The sequence below is a fragment of the Nannospalax galili genome, unplaced genomic scaffold (assembly GCF_000622305.1).
Source record: "Nannospalax galili isolate Female #2095 unplaced genomic scaffold, S.galili_v1.0 scaffold892, whole genome shotgun sequence".
NCBI classification, from domain to species: Eukaryota; Metazoa; Chordata; class Mammalia; order Rodentia; family Spalacidae; genus Nannospalax; species Nannospalax galili.
Genome location: NW_008333311.1, coordinates 3,601,396 through 3,607,568, shown reverse-complemented (window position 1 = coordinate 3,607,568; position 6,173 = coordinate 3,601,396).

Genomic DNA, 6,173 nt, shown 5'->3' with positions numbered 1-6,173 from the left:
ATACACATATATCTCCAACTCAAGCTGGTTACAATGACCGAATTGGATAGCTTCAATTTGACACACCTGTGAAGAGGGAACCTCAACTGGGAAATTTCCTCTATTGGATTGGCCAGTGGGTATGTCTGTGAGACCTTTTCTTGATTGTTGTATGATATGGGAGGGCCCAGCCCACTGTGGATGGTATCACTCCTAGACAGGTGGGCCTATGTTGTATAAGAAAGCAGGCTGAGCACAGGCCAGAGGAGCAAGCCAGTAAGCAGTGTTCCTCCATGGTCTGTGCTTCAGTTCCTTCTCCAGGTTTCTGCCCTGAGCTCCTACCCTGGCTCCCCTCCATGATGAGCTGTAAACTGTAAGGTGAAATAAACTCTTTTCTTTCTAAGTTGGTTTTGGTCAGATTGTTTTATCATAGCAATAGAAAAGCAAACTAAAACAACGACTGAGGGGATTTATGGACTCACATAAATGGAAGTTGGTATGTCATTTGGCTTTGGATTCAGTCAACTGTTCAACTTTGCTTTTATCTCCTGACTCCTTTTAGGCTTGGATCTGTTTTGTGAACATACATTGGGCTGGGACATCTCCTGTGGCCATGTGCACTTTCAGTAGTGTTCTCACAAGGAGGAATATTTTCTTCTCTCAGAGACCGTCTATTATGATCTCACTAGGCTAAGTTCAGTCAACCTGGTATAAATAATTGAGACCACGTAGAGGATTATTCTCAGTTTGAACTTCACTCATTTTCTCTACTGCTGGAATGAGGTAAAGATATCTGAAGGAAATTTTGTGTTGTGACTAAGAAAAGTGGCAGGAAATAATGGATAGATAGGCATAATGTCTCCTATAATATTTCAAACTATTCAGAAAAGATAAGGTATTTTAGGAGAAGAGAAGAACATCTAAACTATTTACCTACATGGACTTTACATAGGGAACTGGCATATGTGTGTTGTCACTCTTGGAGTGCCTGTCCACCTGCCACTGCCTTTCTTTGTGAACCGACTTGCTGAGAGGGACAAGCTCTCACAGTATGCTTGTTGGATGATGCTGCTTGAATCAGGTATAGACATCTGGTTCAGATTAGGCCTATTATCTTCCTTCGCCAGACATTTTTCTTTAAAAAAAGTAGCTTCTATTTATTCTTGGAAAATTTCATACATTTATACAACATATTTTGATCATATATATCTACCATCACTAACTCCTTGCAACTCTCTCTAGCGTCCCCCACCCTGTCTCCTTCCTAACTTCATGACCTCTTTTTATACTGTTGTTATTAATAGCCCTGTGAGAACAATTAGTGCTTCCCACATGGGTGTGGATGTGGAACCATCCAATGGGGCATGGGCAACCTACCAGGGGCCATGTTCCCAAAGGAGAGCAACTCTGCCTTCCCCAGCATCCATTAACTGCCAATAACTCCTTTTCCAAGGATGGGGGTCTTGGGGACCCTCCTCATCCATGCTAGCTTATTCTTGTGTAGGTCTTGTACAGGTAACAATAATTGTGTACAATAGCCAAGGTAGCATTTCACAGCTCTCTTCTCTATCTACCCACCCTTTCTTCAGCAGTGTTCCCTGAACCCTGAATGGGGGAGGTTATATAGATGATTCAACCGCTGCTGAGTACTCACAGCTGTGTATACTCAGCATTTGGACTAGTTATTATAAGCCTCTGAATTAACCACTACCCACTACAAAAAGAAAGAAAAGAAAAGAAAGAATAAAGAAAGAAAGAAAGAAAGAAAGAAAGAAAAGAAAGAAAGAAAGAAAGAAAGAAAGAAAGAAAGAAAGAAAGAAAGAAAGAAAAGCAAGCAAGCTTGCTTCTTGGGTCAAAGTTTACAGCAATGCCAATCTATGGGCGTAATTTGAAGCAAAACTAGTCATTTTCTGCTGATCTCTGGGAACTGGAAAATGTGTGGTCATGTTCTGTATGTGCATAAAGAAGCAAAGAGTTTGGAGACAGAAAAGAAAACAAAGTTGGTTATGAGCAGAGAGAAACAGCTAAAGTAGTGTTTGGCTCCACCCCAGAAACATGAAAAGATGGGTTTCTTGGTTTCTGATGACTTTTCCATCCTTGGGCCCATTATCTGTTTAATGGGTTTTAAAAGTGGAACCCAAATACAGAGTCTAGTATAGCAGAATCTAAGGAAGAATTTCCCTTCACCCAGTGCCTCAGAAGCTAAGTGTGGTATTAGATGATCTATGTGTGACTTGCTAAAAGTTAAGAAGATGCTTCTGCCAACAGGTTCATGTAGTTTGGGTACACAGACAAAACTAGAGAGGAGAGAGACTTCTTTTTTTGAGATTTGAATTGTCTTTTTGGATACCTCCTTATCTTGCTTAATCCTCAGCTCAAACCAGTGAGTGGGCTTCATGAGTACTATCATGAGATTTTGAGATCTGTGTCCTAGAGATTAAGGGGCATTGACAGGAGTGCTAGACTTAAGTCTGAGAAATCTCTATAGAGTCAAGGGATATAAAAAGATGCACCGAGATGGGTTTCCTTTCTACTTACTTTGGACCCTGGTGGCAAAATTTGACTCCTCCACACCTCCTCCTGCATAAATGACTTTATCTGGAATGATGTTAAAGAGGAATAAATCTCTTCCAAAACGGAACTCTGATAAATGAAGAAATAGTGGGCTTCTGGACACTTATAATGGAGGTTAGGTAACCAGAAGAGGGCTTTGCAAGGGCAGATGAGCTGCCTTGGAGATCTTCAGAGAGAAGATCAAATCAAAAGATGTCCAGCTCAGAAATATTTAGAAGTGTGTCTGCAATTCGAAGAACATTGATGCACCTTTACCAGCGATGCAATACCCTGGAGAGGCTGGGACCAGGGTCTGTACAGTGCAGAAGGAGGCAAAAGTAGATGCTACTTAGGAAATCAGCCACCACCTGTTCCACTCTACCTTAGTCCTCCATTCTGAGTGGGAAAAACCTGACACTAAGTAACTAAGTACTAGATTAGACGTGCTGCTTTAGTTTCTCCCCTCCCTTCCTCTTTCCCTTCCTTTTTTTTTTTTTTTTTTTTAAGAAATGCATCTTGTTACGTTGCCCAGGATGGAGTGCAGTGGCTATTCACAAATGCGATCCAACTACTGATCAGCACTGGAGTTTTGACCTGCTCCATTTCTGTCCTGGGCTGGTTCACCCCTGCTTAGGCAACCTGGTGGTACTTGGCTCCTGGGAGGTCACCATATTGATGTCGAACTTAGTTCAGACACCTGATTGGCATAGCACACCACAGCCCAGAACTCCTGGACTCAAGCAATCCTCCTGCCTCAGCCTCCCAAGTAGCTGGGACTACAGACATGGGCCATGAGGCCCTGCACGTGTTGCCTTCTTTATGGGACTGAACTCTAGCTTTGCAATTGTTAGACCAGACTGGATTGCTCATGGCCAGATCATTGTCTAAGAGTAAATATAAAAGTTATGGACCTACAAAAGTTTTTATTTTTTTAAACAGAAACAATACACCATTTTAAAAAACATTTTATTACTGACTGATGAATCATAATCACTTTTAACAGCTCTGCAAGGTACATATTACAGAAGTAGAAATTCTGTTCTCTACCCTGTAATTGAAGAAACCTAGTCTAACAGAGCTTGTTTTCCAGGCTCTCATTATCAAGAATCAGAACAGGGCTATGAAACACATCAGAAATATGCCCTTCCTACATACTGCACTGTGTGTACCTCAGCAACCAGCAAAGAGCTCGAGAATTTGGAGTAGAGAAGGTGTAATCAAATGTATGTAAGCAAAGAGTTTTCATGAGAAGTGGCTCATATAAAATAGACTTCTAGGATGAGGAGGCTCTCATTAACAGAGAAAAGAGAAAAGGAATTTTAGGAAAGAAGCGACTAAACCTGAGAGTGTCATGGGTCAGACATGTTTGCATCTTTTCATAATGACAAACTTATTGATAACAATAAATTCATATGCTATTAATTTCTTTGAGTATAATTTGTCAAGCAGTACTGATCTCCCTTGAGAACTGGCCATTGGCAAACACATATTTATTTATTTATTTATTCTTATCCCAGTCTTAACTACTATTAACTCTCAGATCATATGTTACATATCATATAGTAAAAATCTCTCCGCCCCCCCAGAACTCACTATGTAGACTAGGCTGGCCTCAATCTCACAGAGATCCTCCTGCCTCTGACCCCCAAGTTCTGAGTTCTCTCTTTATATTTATATAAAATATATAACTATATATGGAGAGAGAAAGAGAGAGAAAGAAGCTGATGAGCTCAAAGAGTTCAAAGAGACCTTCCTTACTGGTGGTAGAGGCAGAGACAGAAGGCTGACATATGAAAAGAGATAAGGTTAAATAACAAACTCTACTGGAGAGTGACCGGAGACACCAAGCCACAGGGTCTCAGGTTTGAGCTAAGTGTTAGCATTACTGAGTTGAGCTGTTGCTTTGAGGTGGAACACTGTGCAGTTTGAGAAGTTGAAGTGCAGGACCTGGTCCAGAATGATGAATAGATAGATTAACAATAATTTGAGTAGGCTATATCAACAGCAAGGATGGAACAGAGCTGAAGCTGGGACAGTCATGAGTTCTCTGTGTGCTCCTTGATGCACACACTGGGTCGTCAAATGACAGGTCAATGGGATCCTTTTCTGTCACAGAGTTAGGTGTCTTTCTCATTATGTGTTCCAAAGTGAGGGTGTTTCACTCTTCCCTTGGTCTGGTGTGTTTGATAAATTCTTGGGCCTGGTTTTCCTGATATGCTTTCCATATGCACATGTGTTTGTATGGCCCCAATCACTTTGATAAATTTATAGAGTGCTACAATTTTTACTTTGAGGATAAAGTTATTTATTAGTCTGTGCCTCATGGGCAGTGATAAACAGATGACACTGTTTCCATCTACAAAAAAGTCCAGAGCCTTCTTATGTCTCTATTATACTCATAATGAATTCAAATGCTGCTTATAAAATGGGCAAGGCATGGCCTGAAAACTGACTGTTTAATATAGTGTGGAGTGACCTAGAGCAGGGCACAGCCTCATCTCCACAGAGGGTCTAGTTCAGGGATTGTGGTTGTCTGCTTTGGATATAAAATAAGGTCTGGGAAAGGGTGGAGCACAAGTCCATCTGGAAAAATCAGGGTAATAAAATGGAGATCCTTTTCAATGTATATTTTTATTTGTGCATTTCATATACTACATATTTAGACCCGTCCCCTATCTAACACCCCCCATAGCCCACCCACAGGATTTCATGCATCTTGTCATATATGTTAAAGTCTATCAAGTTAGGTTTGCATACCCAAATATCCCTTGGTGTAGGTTCATCCTGGAACCTGGAACCTGGTCAGCTTATCTAGCATCACTCCCTTAGAGAAGATTGGTTCTCTCACTCAGTAGTAATCAGCTACCAATAATTCCTTGGCTAAGTTTGGAGCTGCTTGCCCATCTTCGCCTTTCTTTACTGCCTCCTTATTCTCCAAAGGAGGATGAAAATTCTGTGTAAATACTCATAGATAGATCACCCAGCATGAGATCACTCCACTAAAGAGATCACTCCATGATAGAAACTGAGCTGATCTTAAAGCATGCACAGTCATCTCATGGGAACCAGAATGTCCCTTCAAGTTGATAATGATTTCTCAGGAATCACCTTGGAAAACTAGGACTGAATGGGTGACCAACCTGAGCAGAGTCTGAAGAAGGTTTCTTAATTCTGCAGACCTAGTGTGCTGTGCCTCAATACTTCCTCTGTTCAAATCTAAGGCTCAGGTCAGGGCCTTGAAGATGGACTGTGACAGTTCATTTCCTCTGTCTTCCCAGTACATCTCTATTGATTAAATTCCTCTTCTGATTTCTGATGATTTTCTGGCCTGAGTAGCCTGAACTAATTCACTGACCCACACTCAGTCACCTGGAGTCAGGCCTCTGGCCTAGAACACAGTTGCAATATAACCTTAAGCAAATCACCAATGCCATATTTCTGCTCCTCAGACCTTGTCCCAGCCCATTGTGTTGTCAGTCACACTTTACTGAAACGCTTCCAGTATTTCACAAAGAAGTTTTTCTTTTTAGAAGAGTGTCATTTTTTTTCTTACTCAGTGAATGTCAAGCTTAACTTTATGTCCCAAATTAAACCTTTCATTTTAGTCACACAAAGAAAGGTCTTTTGATGAGGGTAAGAGG